Here is a 24,959-nt window from a genome sequence, read left to right on the forward strand (position 1 = left end):
GATGAAATATTGCAAGTGTGAAATGAGAACAATAGGAAAGTTTATTTAACTGTTGTAAAACTTTGGACAACGCGATAAAAATTTCTGCGCTGCAATGAGCAAATTTTTACGGTATTTCTGATAATACGTTCGCTATCGTTTACTTCGTTTATGCGTCCCGTGTTTCGCGGTACGTGTTTCGCATTGCGGTTTCCTCAAGAAAATTTGTCACGCGCTAGTTTATTACGATTCAATCTCAGAGAATGAGAGCGCGGATCGCGAGAAGACATGCATCGGTAAATGGATCAAGAAAATCTAGGAAATGTCCGTTCGTTATATCCACGTGACAGAATAAATATCGGGGAAATGTCATTTTACATAAATTCCAACGAGAATCGTATATTGCTTTTCGTTTCTCATTGGAAATTCTCTAAAGCAATTTTATTCAAAAGTATTCGAAAGTGCCGAAATTTTATTGTAATTTGATCGTTTGTAACTATAAGTTATGATGATTAGTAAATATTTCAAAATGAGTTCACTATAATTTATGCACAAGCACGTTGTCGATGTTTATAAATTTGAATATTACTGTTTATTCATTTAGATAAAAGTACTGTTTTTCGATAACAACTTTGTAATTAGCAATGGCTTAACGTTCATCATTATGATTTTTCGTCGTTCAAACGAGATTTGAATTTTTGGTTTTTTACAATAATTTTGGTTATCAATAAAATATATTTTTTATATTCTCTCGATCCAATGAATGCATAATCATTAATATTAAAACATCTATTAATTAACATTGCATGGAATCAAAAATTCAGTAAAAATTCAATTGTTTTTTGTTTTTGAGCGTTTGATAGGATTTCGAAATTTTCGCGTTTCCACGCAACAAAGATAAATGCGACGCGTCATAATAATTCACGTGCGAAGGATTTATCTGTAAGATGATTCGATGGTCGATAACGCTGGCCGAGAGATAGTCAGTGTTGATAAGTGTGATGGTACAATGCTCCGTGCAACGTTGTGACATATGTAAATCGGCTCATTGTTTATTGTAATAACAATGTTGGGTTGCGTGGTTGTCTCTACAGATTGTTTCAAAATATGAGGCTTATAAATCTGACATTTAACGAACTTAGTGACTTATACATTTATAGATTCATGGTTATATCACTTTTGAAATTTAATACAGACATGTCAGACTTCATGGATCTATGTATCTTCATGGATCTAGGAACTCAAGAATATTTATGAATAGACAGAATTGATAAATAAATCAGTTACACACACATATAATGAGCACTTTTACGAATTTAGTATATTTTAGTATATTAAATTTTTTTTGCTTCTATTGTAATATATACAGGGTGTCAAGGCAATCTCTTTCTAAAAAAAAACTCTTGTAGCTTACCTCGAGAGCTTTTCAAAACACTATAATAAAGTATTTTTTCATCGAGTACTTTTCGAGTTATGAGGCTTGAAATAATTTCTTAATTTTTACATAAACCATAAAATATCTAGCAAAATATTCATTTTTCGATTATCTTACCTTAATACTTTTATGTACAAAACAATGAGAGGAATCAATTGGTGTATAGAAAACACATAATTGTTTCGAAAAAAAAATATGTAATTAATTGCAAATTACATATTTTTTCTTCGAAACAATCATGTGTTTTCTTTACATCAATTAATTCCTCTTATTATTTTGTACATAAAAGTATTAAAATAAGATAATCGAAAAATGAATATTTTAGATATTTTATGGTTTATGTAAAATGAAGAGATTATTTCTAGCATAACTCGAAAAGTACTCGATAAAAAAATACTTTATTATAGTGTTTTGAAAAGCTCTCCAAGTAAGCTACAAGAGCTTTTTTTGGGAAGAGATTGCCCTGACACCCTGTATATAGATGATAATATATGTATTAACAAGATTGGAAGAGTTTGCATTAGATGGCTTTATAAACGACCGTTTAATTTATCCCATGCACTTACCGCGGTTAATATGATTAATTGTTATGTCAACGGCCTGAATTAATGTAATTGTCTCTGTCACTGCGAGCGAAAACCTTTGCTTAATTAAAAAGCGGCCTGATATAGCCTCCGCATTATTTTTACGTCTCGTAGCACACAGACTCGTCCCATGTTAATTTTATACATCCCAGGACAGGACAATGGGGTGGAAATCGTAAGTCACTTTCACGTTGCCCGGTTTGCGTAAAGCGATATATTCGTCGCCATTCATCCGCGCGTGGGTGCAATTCGTATTCGCGTGCGCTCTATCCTTTATCGTTGTTTCATCTCATTTTCCGAGGACGTTCGAATATAGCCGCTATATTTCTCGTAATATACGCGTTCTTTAAATCTGCTTCTCAAGCTCAGAAATAAGGAGAATATCATATGCAAAAGATATATCGCAATTATTTGCAAAATATTATTTTTTTACTCTATTAGTTATATTAAATAAAGTAGCTAAAACAAATAACGGTTTTTTATAAATCAATAATAATTGAACACGCAATTCTTATTATTCTGGGGATTAAGTTTCAATAGTAAATAGAAACAGTGCGAAATTTTATCTTTTAATTAAAACTTTAAATGGATTTTATAACAGCTCGTTGCTTGTCAAGATGTTTATTAAATTAAAGCAGCATTGCTGCAAAATTTAGATATTGCTATAAAATATAATTATTCTATACTAATCTAATATACGATTATTATTATCTAATACGATTATTCTAAATTTCAGGATATTTGCTTTTATTAATTTTTTACAAATGATTATATATTTGCAAGTTCCTTTACGGAACAAAACAAGAGTTCGATACGCTCATTTGCAGGTGCAACTTGCAACACGCTGTTGCGCCATGTCGCAATGTGCACGTGCAATTTACTGCTGATGGAAGGTAATTCCGCCGGCTGATAATCGCGGCGACATCCGGCCAGTGTGATCCGTACAATAAATACGAATGCCTGGCTAACTGAAGATTAATGGTAACCCGGCACCCCGTTACACGTACGCGCGCATTCGAGCTTTGCCGTTCTTTGGGAAAACGCGCGTTCCATGAAGTGTATTACCGCGCAATTTCATTTTCCATTTACGGAGAAGAAAAATCTCGACACGTTTACGTATACGAAAAAGAATATCACAGAAAAATGTCCGAAAAAATTTCAAAGACAAAGAAAAAGTATATAATTATCTCAAGAGAACGTCATAGTTTATAAATATATATTTTTCTACTGTGTATCTAAAAATATTTATTCAATAATTTGATTGCGGGTATAAATAAAACAAAGAGCTTAATATTTATTCCTTATATTTTTTATAATGATTATTTATAGTTATATTATTTATATAATTTGATTATTTATATACAATAGTTATTTTATATAATTTATATTTATATGGTTATATTTATATATATAAATTATATTTAATTATATAATTTATATAAATATAAATATATATAAATATAAATTGTATAAAATAATTATATAAATAATTATTAAAAATATAAGGAAGAAATATTAAGCTCTTAAAATATAATTTATATTTATATAATTATATTTCATATCATTTTATATAATTATAATTATATCATTTTTTATTTAATTTAGTTTAATATTATTATAAATGAAAAAGGGGATTTAAAAAAGTTTTCTTTCGTCTCAATAATTTCAAACATTGTAATAATTACACAAAATAATTCATTGAACACTTGTAAAAGATAAGCATACATACCGGAAATTATATTTTAAATTATACGTGTAATATAAAAAGTGCTTCGCGCTCGAATAAATCCGTCATTTCCGAACACGAGAAGAGGAATAAAGTGGAAGTGTGTCGCGCGTGGTGAATTTGTGTCGTTCGATCTTAACCGAGGATCGTTTTTAACACCGTCATTACGACGCTAGTCGGTAATGGAAGCTGCCGAGCAAATAATCCGTCCCTCGTATAACACCTGGATATTCGCGTACGCTTATAGCTTCAATTTGCGATAATCTGCGGTCGACATGACATTTTTTCACGGCTACGAATTTATTAACTACCTAATAGTTTATCGTTGCCTCTTGTATACTGAGTTTAATAATTATTCCTTAATGTTTCATATACAATAAATATATTAATACAATAAAATATATTGTAAAATTAATATCAGTTTGTTTATGTTTCCTAATAAGTTTGAGAATAGCTTGCTTATTGTTAGTAAAAATACGCTTGTTTGATGAAAAAATTTTTTTACTTTTTTTTCAATACATCAACATAATACGTATGTTTGTGTGGGATCAAAAGGGATAACAATGCACGTCACGTGTTTCTCGTAAGAAAAGTATTATTTAGTCCTTTTTAAAATTCCATTTCGCGACACCAACGTAGGAATCGTTTCAGCGCGAACTCGTTTCAGCGAGTGTTTAAATAATGGCGTTACTTCCCTATGCTAATGAGGTAGATAATGATAAGTTAATGGCCGCGGAAAATACGGGGACGCGAGTTATTTATGCGAAGGGCGATAGCTTCGAAAGTTGCTGGGACGTAGCGTGCCAAAGTTGCGGATTTACAATTTCAACAATGGACTAATTACGCGCGTTTCCGCGAGATTTTAATTACTTTTCAGCTCCGATCCGACATTACTCCGGTTTACGCTGCGTCGAAGACAAACACGCGATAATTACTGCGTAACTATTTATTTATATACGCGCTGTCGGCGCGTCGCTGTGCGTTTCGCACCGCGATGATTTAACGTTACTAACGCGTGATTTGCGCCAACAGAGCGCAAATTATAAAATATGAGACGACGTCGGCCTGAAAAATGCAAACGCGCCCGTGCTCGTCATTTCAACGGGATCGAGCGGCGGCAACACGCTCGCGACAAATACATGGTCTGGAATTGTCCGCTTTTCGACCGATATCGGAGTTTAATGTGACGTCGCTTAATTAATTTGTTGCGAGCGCGACCATCCGCGTTTAATTAAAAACACGCGGTAATGAAGCGGGTATTACTTTCGCGTCTCGCGACTCGCCGCACCGGTGTCCTTCCTTGTTAATTCCGCGTTCTGGACTGTCGGACAACCGGTCCTCTGCTGAGGGTCGTAAGTCACTTTCGTGTATTTTCCCTCTACTTTCGTTCTTTTTACGGCGAAGGACGCTCCGGCCGTTGCAGCAGCGAAAATGTATTCTTTGACGCATTCGCAGTAGATACCTTTTGTCCCGGCAAAAAATTAAGTGGCGATCTAATTACAAAGTTATTTTGCGTGCAAGATTAAAGGTTCTGAAATTAAGCGTGGGAAAACTAAGGAAAAAGATCCTTGCTGAAAAAAATAAAATTCAGAACGAGCATTCAATCTTGTAAGTGACAAATGAAAGTTTAAAAACATAAAAAGTTTGTTAAAAAATTAACTACTCAAAAATTGAATACTCGAAACTGATAAAGTATTCTTTGAATCTGCATCGATCGCACCTTTCCTGTCTAATATCGCGATACTCTTACAGGGTAAGCGCGAGAGTGGATCGCTAAGAGCGCAGTCTCATTAAAAATGCATGTGACAAATTCCTTTGCGCGGCGCAACTTAGTGACTTGCCGTCAAGACAGTTGACTGTTTTATAGGCGGCACTCGTTAGTAATTGAGTACTTTGCCAAGTGGAAAACGCGACGATCAACATTGCCATTCGCACGACGATCCCCTATCCTGTCGGCGACCGTAAAGCGCGATTCACTCCCGGTGATGTCTGGTCGGAAAAGGCGAATTCGGAATTTTATGTTGCACCGTAAACATAAATCTCGCGGCATTTAGCGAGTCGCGCCGAACGTATGTGCTTTTTATTTAATTGCACGAAATAACGTGACAATTAAAAGAACGGAGAGTAATTAATAAAAGAATAGTATTATTTTTTCTTATCAATTTATTCTCGAAATGATATTAAAATTCGAGATGAGCAAAAATAAAATCGATATTTCAGATTTCACATATTCGTCATATTTATTGCGCGCTAAATTTGAGAATAACGATGGAGGAATGTGTTGCGACACGCAATACACGTGTTAAGGATCCCCGGAATATTTTAAAAATCATGGAGAAACTTCCCTTAGTTTTCTCAATGGCAAAATCAGAGTAAACGGTTTTATTACGTCCAACAGGACGAGAGAGCGCGCGAAAGCGAGAACTCCACGCATATCCGACGAAGAAGACGTTCCTCGATTCCCCGCATTTCGTCGCGTCGTGTCGGAAGAGGGTTGAGGGTTCGCGCACTCAAACGGCCCCGGGGAAACATTAGGCCCGGTTTTGAGCGTGGAAATTCGATAAGGTCGTCTGGCTGCGACCGGCCAATAATTTTACGGCGCAGCCTTCGCGCAGACTTCCGGCAAGTCTGTGCGATATATCAGTCCCGTGGGTCCGGGGCGAGCCGGAACCGGAAACCGTCAATCATAGGACTAAGTTAACGCCGAGTCCGCTCGGTTCGCGGGACTGCAAACCCCCGTGCAAACCGTCGTACGAAACCGTTTTATGGATCCATCCCGACATGGCCGCCCCCGCTCGCTCCTTCTCCACCCTCGAACGAACCCTCCTCTCCCGAACGCCATCATCCCTCGAAAATATACCTTCGAGAAGCGAGCATCGATTTTTTCATAAATAACGGCCCACCTGGCCGCCCTCGCCGTCCGGTAAATCTCTCAATCTGCTCTCACTCTCACTCTCACCTCCCTTCTGCCCTTCGGATCGTTTAATTCCGCAGCGAAGCGCACGTAGATACAGCGTAAAGCACTTTACGCGACAATGTAGCGGGATTATGTACAGCTAGAGAGAACCTGGAAGGGATCCGGCGTGTCGGTGGTTTCCAACCCTTTACTAGGGCATTAGCAGAACGTTCCTTCTTAAACGGGGATGAAAGGGAGATGTTAGCCGTTTGATGATTATAACTATCAAAATGACCGTAAATTCCTTCAATATGTATAAAAGAAACTTACGTACAAATATGAGCATTTATATAACAAAATATAGTCTTTTAATAGGACCTTATACTTTTATATTAGTGGAATTTCGTGAAAAAATGTGGTTTATGAAAAACTTACTAAGAACATTATTTTATAAAAGCGTATATTTTTTCCTTAAAATTGATGCTTCAAAGAAGCTTGCTAAAATAAACATTGTAAATTTTACTTAATTTTGATTGACAATCATTTTCCGCGCCGATAATTTAGTCTATATTTTTAGTGACGAAAAGAGACGAACAGAGACGAAAAGATTTAGAGACGAGGAAATTTAGTACATTGCAACATGTCATTTGAATCGAAGCGATACGGCAATCTTGCAACGATCTGAAGTACTTCATGTTTTACGATGCGCGGGAAATATCTATTTGGGACAAATATAAATGGACAAGTGTCGAATCGGAGACCGTTGTTAAATTCATCCCTGTTGCAAAAGTTTTCAAGTTTTATCCAGGGACGCGTTTAACGATGTATTGAGTAACGTGTGCCGAATAATCATCGAGTTTACCTATTTCTGGTCTTCAACCTCTGGAGAGACAACCTGGCGCGCAACCCGCCTCCCTCCCCCTCCTGTCTCTTCACCCCTCTTTCATAACGGGTAAAATTTTACGGACCGTTTTACGCCCGGTCATTAGCGAGGTCGGCGGTAACCTCCGTTTCTCGCTTTTACGAGCGACCCTCGAGCGTGCACCGCGTTTAAAAAAAAAAAAGAAAAAAGAAATAAATCGCCGACATCGATAACGCGATTGGCTATTGCGGATTTTGCGTGAAATTTTACCAGAAATTGAAATCGAGCGCGATTTCTCGAAAAAAATACGAAATGTCTCAAATTTATTGTACACTCGTCACGCTTTAGTTTCGCAACTTTCGAAAGATTTATTATACTATCATATATGATTATGTTCGAACGTGATTAAACAATAGTTGTGATTAAATAATTTTTAATAATTGAATAATTTTTAATAATTATTGTTATTAAAATTAATACAATTTTAAATTAGTGAGAGAAAATGAAGGAAATGGCGATAGTGGTCGCATATCGTATCGGGATGACGCGTCGTCCGTCAAAAAGTAAAATCTGTCGGTCGATCGTTAGCCAGCGGCTGATCGCTCGACAACATCCGCATTAATTAATCGCGATGTAACGAGCGTAGCGATCGCGGTCGCGATGAGAACGGCATTTCCGGGCGAGATATTCCATCCGCCCAACGTTTCCAAGTGTGCGTGCGATGAAATATCGCGACGTGTCTCGCATACGTGGCCATTATGCAAATCTCGGGAATCGTAATAACTACAGCCAGGGATCGACGGGGCATTTTTATTCCGCGCGTTTTCTTTTTCTTCTCTCTCTCTTTTTAAATTTCTCTTTTCTCCCTTTTTCATCGCGTTTCCGCCGCGCGACCGACCCTGTTCGTCACGAATCCCGTATTTTTTTCCAACGTGAGTTACGAGCCGATGCGAACAGTGGTTAAAGCCGGCCGGACTCTAATTCTTCCCGGACGTTAACAGCCGCGAGAGGATAGCCACGTACGGTTCGTGGCGCGCGTGATACAAGGATGGCGCGGAGCACATCTATAATTCATGTAATCAATTGGTGAAACGAACGATAACTTAGCCGCGGCTAAGTGTTCAGCTTTTACGAGCACACTCTGGTGAGAAGAAGCGCGGCTTTCTCCGAGAAAAGGACGCTTTCTGTATGGCGTCGTCGAAACGGGCGTATACACATTTTCCACATCGCAGTTTCCGACAAGGAATTTTACGTGCATTCTGGAAACTCTTGCGATATCAAACTTGTATAGTTAAAAAATTTGAAAGTCAATCGTATAGTCATGTTAATTTATTAACTACAATTATAGGATAAAAAAGAATTTACATGTGTGTAGGAAAGAGTGACCGCAAAATCAGTGGTTTTTTCGCCTATTTTTGGTCCCGCGATATTGGAGCTGAATTGTGTGTCAAATGATACCTTATGACAAGACATCAATCACAAAAAATTTTTAAGTTGAGGTGAGAATTGATTCCAGAGATATGGGAGGTCAAAGTAGTCAAAATTCATTAACTCGTCAGCCCGTACGCTTTAAAACACGAATTTTTCTTTCAGTCCGATAATTTAAAACTTCGTACCCGGGGGTTTTGCTAGCTGCTGACAATGAATTTGAAGTCAGATTTTTAAAATTCATAATGGCCGATTTAATATGGCGGACCATGTATTTAAAAAATGTTTTAATTTCTTTTTCTTGTTAAGTAAATCGATCCACAAGTATGTGTGAAAACACATACTAAGATTTAGTTTTCTTGATTTTGTTCCTTGGAAATGGTTATGGATATATTACAAATATCAGGATTAGGTACATGTATCCCACGATATTGGCCATATCCAAGGAACCACACAATTGTCATAACGTTAATGAATTTTAATAACTTTGACTTCCCATATCTTTGGAACCAATTCTCACCTCAACTTAAAAATTTTTTGTGATTGATATCTTGTCATAAGGTATTATTTAGCACACAATTCAGTTCCAATATCGCGGGACCAAAAATAGGCGATTTTTGCGGTCACTCTTTAAAGGAGCGAAAAATACAGTGGAAAATATGTTGAATAGGAAAATCAAAATTTAAATTGCTTAAAATATTCTCGTCTTTATTTTTAATAAAATAAAATAATTTATCAATTAGTATTTTGTAATAAATTATAAATAATAAATAAAATAAAATTAATAAGTTCTCTAATTATAATAATTCTAATTACGACATATATAATTTTATAATAAAATAAAATGAATATTTTTATAATATTTTATTAATAACGTAAGATATGTAAAATATAAAAGTTCGAAAAGAAAAATAATTAGTTATTTAATAGAAGATAAATAGATTTAATAGATGACTAAATTAAATCAACAATAGATATATATGATAAGCAATTAAAGAGTTTCTTTCTTTATTCCCTTAGAAAACTGTATATGAGTCGATCGATCATGAAACTTGCAAGCATTTGAAGGTAATAAGAGTTTAATCAGTTTTGAGAACACGATATTAGAAAATGAAGAAAATAATCTTTATCACCCCGGCATAGTTTCTTTTTAGAAACTTAGTTCTAAAAAAATCTTTTGCTACACAAACATCTGTTCCAATCGATGTCAGCTTAAGTCTTGTTTATATTAGACTTTGTGTATGCGACAAGAAGCCATAATCGATCCTAGAACGCTCTGCTTGGCCACCTTCGAAGTTTAGCCGATGGTCCATAAAGAGCCAGCTGAAATTACGTGCCGTGACACGATGGTGGTTGTACATGCCCGACCCCATCGCATATTGCGAGAGAGAAAGCGGGGGCCGCGCCCCGTCTTCTCTATAGCCAAACCACCCCCGCTCCTAGTACGCTTAAAGCGTAATACCGGGCTCGAGAGAGTATATACAACACGGCATGTTAGCATAAACTTTACGATGATGAGGGAAGATCGGGCGGAGTCTTCGAAGTCCTGCGGCCAACCTCCTCGGCGCATCTTGTGACGTTGGTATTCAATACTTCCTTGAAGCATGTCGATTTTTATATCGTTGCCATGCGATAACGGGGAAATGTAGCGATTATCGCCGCGATGGTATCTCAGGATTTGCGAAGACACTTTGGAATATCGAATATGGTTGGAATATGGTTAAAAAGAGAGTTTTTATTTTTTATGCGTTTATACATAGGATAAAAAAATGATTTATCATATAAATTCCGTGCAAACTTTATATGTTATAGACATTATTACAAAGCTCATAAATTTCTATTAGCTAAAAAATTAACAATTGATTGATACAAATTATTCTGCTATTATCTCTCAAAATGCACTTTATTAAAAACGGAAATTTTTAAATATTTTTTTTCTTTCATTTTATTAATGTTTTATGGGACTAATTAAATTTTTTTACATATACTCTAAAGCATAGAGAATTTTATATATTATATTTTAAAGCATAGATAGTTCAGCTATACAAATTATACTTTGCGGATCAATTAATAGGTATTGTTGCCATTAAACGTTTGCAGATCAATGGGCAAAGTGCACGATCTTGTTAACTGGTGAAATTACACCGAAATCCTCTATAGTGAAGGAATCAATGCCCCCTTGTCGTCCCCTTTTCAGGAAGTGTTTATACTCGCGGGCGATGGGGCGCTTTCGCATTAATCCCGACAATTTCGACGCGCGATTCCGGCGAGAACGAATTCGGCCGCTATTGTTCCACGTTGGCGGCGCAAAAAAAGAGATATCCACATTTGCATGAAAATATCCGTAACCCCTGCGGATCGCGTCGAGCGAATTCCCGACATACCGTTCGCACGGGACACCCCCACAATACCGCAAATTTCGCGCGCGAAGGGTTAATGCTTGACAAGAGAAAGAGGGGTCGATATGTATATACTTAATTTGCACTTGTGGTAGTTTCAAGATCATAGAAACATCCCTGATGATGGAATCTCCCGAATAATTTTAGCAATAAATGGAAGCATCATAGAATGAATGGAGCTGAGTCTCATTTTAATTTATTTTATATTATTTTAGATATTTAATTTTAATTATTAAGTTCGAGAGATGATCGAAGGAATTGTCATAGGCAATTTACATTTTTGCTAACATTTAAATAAATAGAAAATTTGAGCGAGTGTTGAACTCATCGCGCGCGAGTAAGTAGTATAAATAATATTTTACGTGACGCAGCTCTTTGTTAAAATTTCATTTTGCGCATGAGAAAGCGTGAAACTTTCTTTTCGCCGGAATCATTGTACATTCGTGGAGTTTCGAAATAAATAAGGCGAACGCGGACGCAATGGATTCCGTATCGTTCCTTTAAATAAGCGCGTTTATCTCGGAAGTGCGCTAAACTTTTAGCACCCTTAATTAGGGACCGTTTTTTTAATGCCCGATAAAAGGATCGCCCTTACAACAAGAGCGAGGGAAGAGAGGGAGAGAAGAGGGAATTGCACGACCAAGTATGGATGTTTTTAAGCTCGTCTTTATCTCGTCTTTACCTTACGCCAAACGCGGCTAAAAGCTTCCACGATGCGGATACTTCGATTTTATAGACTAGCTATGCATAATAGAGAAGATTATTGGCCCGAGTGGCGCAGTGCACTCTCCGCAGCGTGATGCTTTATTCACGCCGACGATCTGTGCTCGCCGCTTTTTTCGTCGCTTTAACGATGTCGTAAAAATCGGTTCATCTAAGCATCCTTTTCAAGCGTGAGATATTTATCGATGAGAATGGTGATTTTCTTCTTTTAGTTTCAGAAAATTGCATACTAAATTCTTCTATATAATTTTTAAATATATTAATTTAATTAATAACACAGGCCTGCGAGGTTCAGTTACAAAAAGCAGAGTAGGTGAATCTGATAGATTTAGTGACGCTGAAAACGAATCTGGCCGCAGAATTTCCCCAGCACGTCAGGTTTTTCAGTAATTTGTAGTTGAATGACCCAAAAATCGCTTTTTTGGCCAATTTCATGAATTTTTTGTGGGGAAACCAAATTTTTTGAAATATTTCTACCAATGGCATCGCATAGTACTCACTTTCACCTTTCAAATCCACTTTCGATTACCGCCGCACGATTTTTTTTCGCTGAGATATATAAATATGAAGTTATAAGAAAATTTACGTTAAAGAAAATTTTCATAGACATCAATATGGTAGATCCATCATTTTGAAATTTCAAAAGACTGACATATGTCAGGTTCGGTTGCCCAAAAAAGTATCGTAAAGAAATATCTAATACAGTTGTTATACATTTTGATAAATTTTCCTAAATTTTATGCCTTTTTATTGTGATTCTATCCGCCATATTGGATGCGCCATTTTTAATTTCAAAAGGTGACAGAAGGTATTTAAAAATGTATGTTTTTACCCTAATTTTGATTCGTAGTGAGATAGAGAGGTGGCACGGTGGATTTAGAATGGCTTATTGAATCCCTGTGCATGGCCGATCTTATAACTTGTATATCTGAGCGAAAAAAAATCGTGCGGCGGTAATCGAAAGTGGATTTGAAAGGTGAAAGTGAGTACTATACAATGCCATTGGCAGAAATATTTCAAAAAATTTGGTTTTCCCACAATAAATTCATGAAGTTGGCCAAAATAGCGATTTTTGGGCCATTCAACTACAAATTACTCAAAAACCTGGCGTGCTGGGGAAATTCTGCGGCCAGATTCGTTTTCAGTGTCACAAAATCCATTAGATTCACCTACTCTGCTTTTTGTAACTGACAAAAGTTCAAATTTCGCAGGCATGTATAATTTCATCCATTGCATTTCACTCTGTTCCAATTATTATTATTATTTTAATTTTATTAAATAAATATTTCCTTGTGTTTGCACTTTACTAAGATCAAGACACAGATAAATTTGTATCAGATACTATTTTATTTAAATGAAACTATTTCTAAGTGAGTATTTTTGCAATAATCTGCAAATGCGCTCACATCACTACATGATTATTTCATGAATTATCATGGCGATAAAAGTGAATGCGACGAGGTCGCGCGATGTCGCGAGAAAGAAACGGGTCGTTCCCGTTTTCGTTAATTCTTCGATGAAGACGTGTTCAAGTGGATGTTCCGAGCAGCACACGAAACTGGGTCAATTACGTGAAAATTGCTTTATGTGCCCCGAAGATTCCGTATATATTCGTTACGGAAATCGGGTTGACGTCTTCCGTATACTATATCGATCATCAGTTCAACCGGCCACTGCAATGCAGTCGGCAATATCGTTTAGCTTTCAAGCCTCTTCTTCTCTCTCTCCCTCTCTGTCTCTGTCTCTCTCTCTCTCTCTCTTTCTTTCTCTGTCTCCTCGGAATTTGCATTCCGCGACTCTACTACTGACAGATATTCACGTACCCATTTACATTTCTCCCGCTATCCTCTACCGCTTCGTCTCTTCTCATCCCTTGTCTCTCCTTGGCTTTTCTTCCGCGGCTTTACAGAAAGCTCTCTCCCTCTGTCTTTCTCTCTCAAGCACTCCGATTTATATTTATTCGTTTGAGTTATTTATCGAAACACAATTACGAGAACTATCTTAGCAATATTGCGAATTGTAATGCTCTGAGGTTTGTTTTCAGATTGGGGAAAACGGTAATAATTTTTTTTCAAACGAGGTAGTAATAATTTCAATATAATGTAGCAGCTAAATTTATATTAAAGATTTGAATTTTAATGAAATTAATAATAAAATAAAACAGCTAAACAAATAAAATTTTTATGAAACATTACAGTGACTTATTTGCACATCGTTTTACAGCTATCAAACATTTTGATATCTATTGCACTCCAGATTAATAATCAAAAAAGTGAATAAAATAATCAAAAGTGATAAAATGATAAAAGAATCTTTTTTATGACTAAAGATAATCTCGTTTATTTATTTTTATTAGAATGTTAATCTTTTTACTGTTTTTACACGTACATATAATAATCATAATTACGCACAATAATTTGCACAAAACGAGCGATCACTTTACGTAGATTCGATTTACGTATAACGATGTAACGAGGAAGAAATAATTACGCTAATGAACTGCTAGTACCCGTATTCGCGATTAATCATGGTACGCGTATAGAACTGACATAATGCGATAGATGAAGTAGAAACTTGCCGCGTTGGGCAGCCATCGGCAGACGCCTGTTGCCATGATCGCTCATCATGCGCCCGAATATCGAGGAGAACCTATATCACGGGGGATTCCCCGTTACATCATTACATCAAGTTTCGCTTTGCTGAGTGCACCGACAAATATCCTAGCGGAAATTACCATACAAATTTTAAATTGTTTTAAGAATTCAAAATTTCGAGGACCTATAAATGCAAAAATTTCTATACTAAAATCAGAAAATAAGAAATACGAAGAAGCCGACGCAATTATTTTTTTATATTTTATTCGTTAAATCTGAGACACATTTTGAGCTTTAAAAGAATTTGAAAATTTAATTACTTTACTTATTCAAGGTTTTTGAATTTGAATGCGAGAGGATTTGAGAAATTTAGTTTGTATTCTACTAAGATTCGTATTTTTGAAGTTTTCGAGAATGTAAAATTTTCAAGAATATCTACGCGTTAATCGGTAGTCGCGAAATGAAGCTTCCACTTTAAAGGATTGAAGTCGCGGAATGCGTTTCGATTACGCGAGTTAAAAGCCCCTTCACGACGACGTCTTTCTCGAAACACGACGGCGCTCGTGTCAGATAGAGCCACTCGGTATAAACTGTCTGCCGGCAGAGATTGAACCCGGTGGAGACAGAAAGGAAAGCTAAACAAACAATCGACCTTCCGGACGTCTTTGCGATGGAGTCGCGTGTCGAAGGGTCGGGATATATCCACTTGCGACATCGTCGAAACGCCGGTAGTCGATGTTAATTCACCAAGTCAAGTCGCACGAATCGTCAAGCCATTAAAGGTCGTGAATCTCCCTCGGCAGGGAAACTGTCTGTTTACAAGATCACGGTTGACGACGTTTAATTTAGCAGCCCCTCCGACGACGAATCATCGTCGAATCGGAATCTCATCATCCAAGTAACGGTATTCGTTCCGAGGATTCTTCCGAGGGATCCGTTAATCGCCGCGCTAAAATCCGCGAAGGTTCTGGGATCCGTGGCGGAGGATCTTGCGGACTTACCCTGGGATTACCGACTCGTCCGACGGAATTTTTTTGCCGCCCGCGCTTAAAAGCTCCCTCGAAGCGTGAGAGGATTATTTAACGGAGATTACGTTGACCGTGTAATGAAGATCATATCGCGATTAGCCCTTTTTCTTTTAACGGATCGTCGCGGGTTATGCAATATTTATTTGCTTTAGTTATGGAAGGGAGTGCGCCGTTAAATTTATGAAGAGCGGTCCTAAATCTCTCTCTCTCTCTCTCTCTCTCTCTCTCTCTCTCTCTTTTCGTGTTTCACATTATACGCGTCTCGTGCATGTGAACATTACATGCGCGGTGGAAGGAGGAGATACCGGAGTTATATTCCAGGATATCACTCGCTCGGTAATTAAATTTAATTAATTAACTCGAAACTCTTGTGACCATGATCCGCTTTTCCTCCAACATTAAATACTCTTCCCGCTGTATTTAAAGCTCCCGTGAAAAAGTTTACATAGGCATCTCTATATAAAATTACTGTTATGATTACAAGTTTGAATGGTGAGAGGAATATTAAATGTGTAAAGCACACGTTCAGCTAATATCAAATGTTTGCCGTGTTAATATTTTGTTATCTTCATCGGGCACGAAATAGGTTTACATTTAATTCATTTATTTTAGTAAGTCGTCTCTCCGAGTCGTGCATAAATTCACTAATTCTTACGTTCGTGCTTCTGACATTTGTTTCTTGTTAGAACACATTAATTTTCAATATAAAATACACCTGCGATTGAAGACTTCACTTGTCATATTTTTGGGAATCAAAAGTTGATTCAAGATTAGATAAAAATAATTATATATTTTAGATGGTTCTCGAGGATATTCGCACGTAATTAATAATAAAATTGAGGCAGTCTATAATTTGGGATATCTCTCTCGAAAATCGGAGCGAATGCCGCCTCGACATATAGCCGTACGTTGATTAGTTAGTCGGATTACGAAGCGGAAGTAGCTCGCGATTCTACTATGAATCGGCGAACGAACCAGGGCTCCCATTGTCGTCGCTGTTCCATCAACGTTCAAAGCGAGCTCCTCGCATCCGTCTGTCTGGAATATGCGAGGCACTTGATGACATGCATGAAACCCTCGCGTGCTCCTCAATCTCGTCGCAACGCGCCTCGGGAAGAGAAACGACTCGGCTCGGCTCGACGCGCGCCAGGACATCGTCGTCGTCGTCGTCCTGGGCTGAACACCGCGGCTGGATGCAAATCAAGCAATCCCGGGGATAATCAGATCCGGGTTTATTATGGCCTACCAATTTCGCGGTAAGCATCGCGGAGCTTTAAGCGACCGGGAGAAAATTGGTAGAGAGCGAGGATACGAGATCTCTCCGAGTTCGGGCTCCGTTTCATCTCTCCTTGTCGTAATCCGCACGTGATCGTGCCAACTTTTGTCTTCTCGTTAGGTAAAAGCTTTTACCGCGGGATTCCCCGGAATATCGCGATCTGATCTATAAAGCTGCGAATTATCCTATATCCGTAAATTCGGAGCAAAGTCAGTTAATTATATAGATCTTTCTAAAGAGGTTCGATATATTGTGATTTATTGTAATTTAAATATTATAATATAAAAATTTTATATAATATAAGTTTGATATATCCTGATTGTAATTTAAATAATATCAGAGAGAGAGTTTCACATAATAATTATTTTTTTATTGAGATAATAGACATAAAGTTACGAATTATCATATTTACTGATATTCCATAAATTCAAAACACATTTAATTGAGCATATGATTTTTCTAAGGAAGTTTGATATATCATGATCGTAATTTATATAAATATTATAAGGCCACTTCTCTCAGATAATAATTATTTTCCTGTGAGATAATCGATTTTATAAATCTAATTAATTATCGCATTTAACATTTATTTATACATCTGTAAATTGGGAGCAAATTCAGCTAATTGTATAGTTTTTTAAGAAGGTTTGATATATCGCAATTTAAATGATATATAAATCAGCCTCAAATAATAATTATTTTCCTGTGAGATAATAGATTTTTTATACTCACATTAATTAGCTTTCGATGACCAAGAACGATAAATTTCGCCAAAGAAAAATTTTTAAAACGATCTTTATTTTGATTTCTAATCCAGAAATTATTTTTTCTCATTTTTACGGCTCTGGAAAAAAACGCTTGGGAATTACGTCGCCTGTAGGAGAAATAGGTGTCTCGATGATAGTCATTAACCGCCTAGACGAGATCGGCGCCGCGTTTCGGCGCTATTGTTTCAGCGACCGCTCGTTTCGAGAGAGATCCAATCGATATTTCCTCGGCATTGAGTCTTTAATTAGAAGTTCTAACCATAGAGCGCCGAGCGATGCGCGGTCCCCCTCGACTGGGACGCTCCAGAGAAATGGGTGATCTTTCCGCGTCATAGACCCATCGTCGTGTCCGGCGCGATGGACGAGTTCCACTGGGAAGGACTGGTCGCGGCTCGCGAGAACGCGCGTTAAGACTGACAAATGGGATCCGACGTAAGTGAGGATCCTCGAGTGGTTAACACGGCTATTAAGCAGCCCCCTAGACTAACTAGACTAGCATCCGTTGATGTCCATTCCGTGACCATCAAAGCGGCACCGGGATGAGTCTCATTTCCGATCATCTTGACACTGATCTCGACTCTTTATTTACTAGGAGATTCGATTTGTTTCTCCTAACGTGATTGCTGGTTGATTCTTGTTACTAATGATTACCTTTAATTATGTAAACTAAATATTTATTATCTTATTGTGAATAAATATACATTAAGGGTTAGAGATTATGAATGATGTTAAGAAGTTGCGTAATAATTAAAAGTAAATTAAAAGATACTGGCGAAGATGCTTTGAACATATGCATATGCGTGACAATTCATTAAACAATTATCCGAAAATACTTTAGAAGCAACATTTTATTGGAACATATATATGTATAATATTTATTATCAAGAACGAGAGGGATGAGTTTATATCGAAACTTATTTTAACTTATTTTGGAAGCTTCGATTCGTAAAAGCGATAGGTGTATAAGGAAGGTAAGCTGCGCTCCACAAAGTTGTCAGTAGTCGAAGTAGACTGGTCGGTTCCAAGCTAATGAACCGTCGGGGCAAAAACGAATGCGTCGAGTTTGCGATGGATTCCACGACCGGCGACGGGCACCGGCGTCGATCGAGGGTCCCATCGACTCGAATAATAACCGCTTTAACTCGAACGCGTTGTATGTACACGCGCTTCTTTACAGGGTGGGACGATCTCCGACGAGGGATCTCCAATTAGAGCAACTCCACCGCGGAGAATCGCTAACGAGCTTTGACCGAGAAACCGGGCCGGTATCGATTGCGCGGAAGCTACGCGAGATTTATGAGCAGCGCATCCGGCCGGCGTCGAAATTTTACGTCACTTTTCATCACGCTAAGCAACCTATACTTTGTACCTCGTTTTATTTTCCTATCTCTATCATCTTATTTTCTTCGCGTCCGGCATCTGTGTAATTATCGTTTCGCCAAAGATGTCTTGCGTGAATATTTGTTCACATTGTATTATATATCTTACTCTTATGGTATTAGATTCTTAGCGATTATTCGCGATTTATCTTATTTTTATATTTTAGGGATACATATCGTATAATTAATTACAATTTTAATGTAGCAGAAATTTAATACGCTTAAATATCGAATAAAGTTAAAAGCTAAAATGCTACGAATAAAAGTAATAAATATTTCTAGTCATATTTGATAAAAAAAATCGATTAAAAACGAATATCGCGCTCCTCGTGCTTCATCCCATGCATTGTAAATTATAATTTTATAACCGCTAAAGAACTTGATATTAATTAACTTTGATTAACATGAATTTGCATAAATTCCACGACGAATACTTTCGCGCAATGAGTAACGTAATTAAATTCGCAGGAACAAGGAGGAGAGATGAAGGGAGGAAGAGGCTTTCTTCTATATGAGGGCGTGAAGGGAGACACACTTGAACGGGGTACATCGATGATGACACACGACAAGGTTGTTCTCTGGCCGCGCTCGGCGGAATCGGTGCGGACCACCAGCCTTGTTCCCCGGTTATGCCCGACGGGCCTTTGCGGGTTTGCTCTTGTAATATCTTATTACACGATCGCTGCGTGCTCGGCCCTGTATGCAGTTACAGGGTGTATCAAAAGAGACAATTTCAGATGCAGAAATATCGCGATCTCGTACAAAGAATTATCTTTAATCGATAAAAAGATTAAGATCTTTATGATAAAAGCATAATAATTTTTTTTTGCTTTTTTTTGCACTATATTTCTTAAAATAAAACTACAATTTTTTCCGACAAGAGTCCAAAACAGAACTGAAAAGATTAAATTTTCAATGAAACATTAAAAAGAGTTAACAAACTCATAATTTAGAAAATAGATTAACATTGTAAGAAAAAATTAATAATTTATTATTGCTTTAAATTTAATTTATTATTGCTTTAAATTTATAATTGCAACGTGTAATGTGTTGAAAAAATTTTATTTTATTTAAAATAAAAATTATTATCAAAACTTTTGAATCCTTAAAAGAAATTTACTGTGAAAATTTACTGTGAAAATTAAGTTTTTTGTAAACAAGTAACTAGGTTTATTATTTGTAAATGATTAAGAAATAGTTTTTTAAAATTAATATTCTCAAAATTATAATTTGATAGAGAATTTTATAACTCAAAATTATATTATTTAAATAAAATATTTAAATAAAATATTTAAATAAAAATTATTTACATAAAAAACTATGTGAAGCAATTATTCTCTTTCTTGAATTTGGAAACAGATAATTTTTTTATATCAAACTGCATTGTCGAGATTGCTTTTACTACTTTCTCGTACAAGTTGATCGGCGTGAGCCTGCGTTGTATCCGCATGTATGAGGGACCACCGGCACTCTATATGAAGTTATTATCCACGTCTTGATCCTGGCACGCACAAACATACGCCTCTGCGTCGGAGGAGGAGGAGGCCTGACGCAAAACGTGTCGCTTCCTCCTCCCCGAACGAGCCTTCTTCGCGCAAAGAGAAAAGAAAGGAAGGGAAGGAAAAAGAGATATGCACGAGAGCAGCCCGTAAAGTCACGTACTAGACTAACCGCGATTGCCAGCATTAATATCTTATTACAGGATTATTGATGCGGGGTTTCACATACAGACAATCCGTGCCAGGCGGCTACGGGAATCCGTAGAAAGTCTCGTGCGACATATGCAAATTCATATCGGATTGACTCGCTTCGGTTCAGCGATATTAGCATCGGGTAACCGACTGTCCGTCTAACTACGATGTACTGTCAGGAAAATCCGACTGTTTGTGTGATCATATTATTACATCGATATCTCGAGACTGACAGCGATATCAGGCTGAGATTTAGACAAGTATAAATACACGATAATATAAATTGCATAGATGTGTGTATGAAACTCGTAAAACTAGAAAGAGTGGATTTTTCAACGACTTTGCAAGAGTAGATATATTGCAATGAATCTTCGGATTAACGTAATTTTCAGATCAAAGATTGTCAGATTCTTTTACAACGAATTAAGCAGAAAATAAAAATATATTTTTAAACTACACAGTAAAAAATAAAATGTTAATTATAATATTTTTCACATGTCTCAGAAAATCCACTCTAAATTTTAAGTTAAAATAATTCGTTATATGTTACTTATTGACAAACTAAAAATGTTAAATAATTGACACGATACTTTATTTTTGTTATTGTGACTTTAAGTGTAATATAAAAATACAAATTAATTAAAAATTACATGAAAAAATAGTTACAATAACTCGTAAGAAATGTTGAGGACATTAACATATAATAGTAATTATTTAAATTATTTGTAATAGAAATATTTGATTTTAGTAAATTTGATTATTTTTGTATGTCAAAGTTCAAGATTATTTGAAGATTCACTTTAACTTTTCTTAGAATGTTAAACTCACTTTGAGACATGTTGATTGTTTAAAATGATTATGTTAAAAATACTTAAAATAATATTAAAATGTGGTAACACAAGAAAATTTTAACATACGGTCGCACATTTTTTTATTGTGTAAAACATTCAATTTTTTTAATATAAAAAAAAATTAATTATGTAAGTTATATATAGCAAACTTATAAAGTTAAATGTTGCGATTGCTTTGTCGATTAGAATTATTAGATTATACGATCTGTTGCGGGTAATAATCGCATCTTATGAAGGATATTTTTGCTTCCCTTCGTATCGTTAATAGAGCATTAATCCGAAGTACACCCAAGGGTCGAAGTAACCTCGCTCTTTACAGCAAAGTATTAAATCTGCGAGTGACAGTGTCGGCGACGGTCATACTCGTATCCCGAAGAGGCCGATCGCGATGAAGGTTGTTGATCACTGTGAGAACCTCTGCAGAAGATGCGAAGGATCGTGGCGGATGGCTGGATGGATGGACGGGGCCTTGCTCGCTTCGTTCACTCATCCAGCGCTCGAAGGGTATTATTAGGACCGGGCTCGAACGTAATGACTTAATACTACGAGGCTCTCTGTTGGTTGCCCTATGCCAGGTAACATCTACCTATGCGTTCAAGTCCCTTCGTGGTAACTCTGAAGAAGTCGAATCGTATCTAGGAAGAAAAGGTTTAAAAAATGAAAAAAAGAAAGAAGCAAATAGAAAAAGAGAGGGAAAATGATAAATCAATTTTTGAAATAAAGAAATGTCGATATACTGTTTCGAGAGGGAAAGAGAGAAGTCTAGCGTAAAGTCTCTATCACTTGGAAGCGAATCTTCGCGCGTCCGAGATTCTTCATGAAAAGAATCGTTAGCTATTTCGCGGAGCGGACAGCCCCATATATCTCTCGACCGCGCGGCGGTGAAATACTTAAAGTTCGGCATTAAAGTAAGACGTTAATTTCACCCGTGGAAAACTGGGTTAAACGTCTGCCGTTTTTCCCGGAGAGCGGCTCGTTGCACAAGTTGCGAGCGGAGTACTTTAGCACAAAGACGGTTTAGAAGACTTTCTTTCTTCCCTGCCAAGTCGTCCTTTCCAAGTGTCCGGCGCATCGCTCGCGTATCCTCGGGGCATCGCTCGTCATCTTGTAAGTCTGCTGGTCCAGAGAAAGAGAGAGAAAGGGAGGGGGGGAGAGAGAGAGAGAGAGAGAGAGCAATTCTTTATCCTTGGAACGGTTGAAGATATCGCGAAGTATCTTTGAATTTTCTCGCTGTCTATTTTCCTTTATGTGTTTTTCATTTATGTTGTTTTTATTTTTATCTTTATATATACAGTCTCGTTTTTTCATTTTTCCCTCACAGCTCTTCGAGAAATGAAAATGTTGGGAATCGGAAGATAGACCATCCAATTCCTTCGGGATTTAGAATATGTGAGAATCGATTCTCATTCTTTTTCGCGCGAAAGTCGTGCATTTTCTTCAAAAATATATGGAGTGTTTCATAAAATATAATACGGAAAAATTGATAATAAAATAATTTGAATTTTAATTTAATTTAAATTTTGTAATGGATTAATATTTTATTGATAATTTAATATTTAATCATGCAAGTGTTTGCAAGAATTCTGTGGCGAATTAAATTATTTTATAATTAGTTTATTATATATTATATATAGAACGGAAGGATTATTATTCTCTTAAACAGAATCAATGTGAAAACTGACTGAAACACTTTGCTTTTTCTATCTTATGTATTTTATTGATTATAGCAGTAAGATTTTACTGGAAAAATCAGATAGCTAAAAATTACAAAAATAATGATTGCTTTATCAAAATTTCTTTTAGATCGAAATTTTTGTTCATGTTTTATAAGATAGTTTGAGACACATATAATAATTAACATGTTGTTGTTAATGAAATGATGTTTTACACATACGAATTTACAAAGAAAATACTTCTTAAATATTGATTTTAGATGTCTAGAATTTTAATTTTTACTCTATAATTTTTATTCTTTACATTTTTAATTTTCATTTATTCACAAAAATAAAAAAAGTATATAATTTTATTCGACAAATCATTTACCAATTTATTTAACGCGTTACTCGAGGCTTAAATTTAAACAATCGCATCTCTAAACGCTTTTGCTTTTAAACACCATATTAAATCGCTTCTCTCGATTGCTCGAAAAGAATTTCCTTGATCGCGCGAAAACCCACTCTTAATCTTCCCTTTGACCCTCTTTCTCCTCTCTCAACCCTCTCGGTTTTCTCTCCTTTCTCGTTCGCGGCTGGCCGATTCGAGTTCTCGTACGCGAATAATTGCAGCTTTTCCTTTTGCTCAGCGAGGAGCGTTCGATTAACGGCCGGTTAGGCTCGTGTGTTTTACAGAGGATCTGCAGCGGTGTAGAATGGCGAGGGGAAAGAGGAATGTTTCTCGCTTGATCTTAATTGCACGTGCATTAATTGATGCGCGACAGGACTGTACGCGAACCGCAGATGTGCACATAAATTTCTTCCGAATAGCCTCGTAGTTTCCTGCACATTTCCGCTCATCGTACCGGAAAGGGACCCGCATTTGTTGAATGTTGCGATTATATTGTGCGGGGAAATAAATGAATATTATCATGAATTATACACATCGACGAATATTATAAATTCAAATGATTGGATGAATGTTTGCATAATATGATTTATTATCAGTTGCCAATATTTATCGAATTATAAATTGATAAGATAATTCGTTATTTAATTGAGAAATTAATGTTAAATTAAATTTCAAGCTCACTGGCGATTAAACGAGCTTCGTAAAATTTTCGTGTTATTAAATATCTTGATTTTTAATAACGATATTACATTCACGTTTATTTTTATTCATATCGAGTATAAAAATTACACAATATTTTAAACTTCCTATATATTTTAAATTCGTGTTGTTTATATGTATTAGTTTTTTAATACTTTTTATAACTTTTTTTATAACATGAAAAGATAATACATCGTTTGCTCTCTTATAACTGCAGTAACCATAATTAACGATAATTATAGCGTGCAATTAATTCTAAGCCAAAGTTAGAAAGACAAATACAAGTATAATTTGGCTAATGAAGTCTGTTGATGGTTCATAAATGTGTTGAACTCGACCACCTCTCTCTCATCTTCTTTTACAACGTTCTCTTCATGGTATATGTTGGAAATAATTCATCTAGGAGTATGCGAGACGTTGGATAATTACTTTAATCGCATCCTGCTTGTTATAACACTATGATAATGTTGTTACTAGTTTCATCCAACACGAGAAAGCGCTTACGGGTTAATTTCATGCCGTTAATTCCTTCGTATTATTATACATATAATCGTTCTGATACAAGGAATGAGGGAATT

The 24,959-nt window shown here is 36.3% G+C and overlaps 1 protein-coding gene and 1 long non-coding RNA gene across 4 annotated transcripts in view; one reads left to right on the forward strand and one right to left on the reverse strand.

The window, feature by feature from the left end:
* Positions 1-24,959, forward strand: part of LOC145965983 (uncharacterized) — a 57,281-nt gene that overhangs the window by 8,764 nt on the left and 23,558 nt on the right. The window contains exons 3-4 of one of the 3 annotated variants that reach the window (XR_014436932.1): positions 9,931-9,978; positions 19,545-20,030. The exons of 1 other annotated variant lie outside the window; for it this stretch is intronic. The gene's annotated coding sequence lies outside the window, so the exon portion shown is untranslated. Of the gene's footprint in view, positions 1-9,930; positions 9,979-19,544; positions 20,031-24,959 lie in introns of those variants that run through there. One more of the 3 variants, XR_014436931.1, reaches the window with a different exon arrangement.
* LOC145965985 (uncharacterized) overlaps positions 22,033-24,959 on the reverse strand; it is a 232,990-nt gene continuing 230,063 nt past the window's right edge. Inside the window, exon 4 of the long non-coding RNA XR_014436935.1 lies at positions 22,033-22,253. This is a non-coding gene — a long non-coding RNA (uncharacterized LOC145965985). The remainder of the gene's footprint in view (positions 22,254-24,959) is intronic.

This window comes from Camponotus vicinus, unplaced genomic scaffold, assembly GCF_025532165.1.
Source record: "Camponotus vicinus isolate PSW18456_S1 unplaced genomic scaffold, iyCamVici1.0 SCAF_2, whole genome shotgun sequence".
NCBI classification, from domain to species: domain Eukaryota; kingdom Metazoa; phylum Arthropoda; class Insecta; order Hymenoptera; family Formicidae; genus Camponotus; species Camponotus vicinus.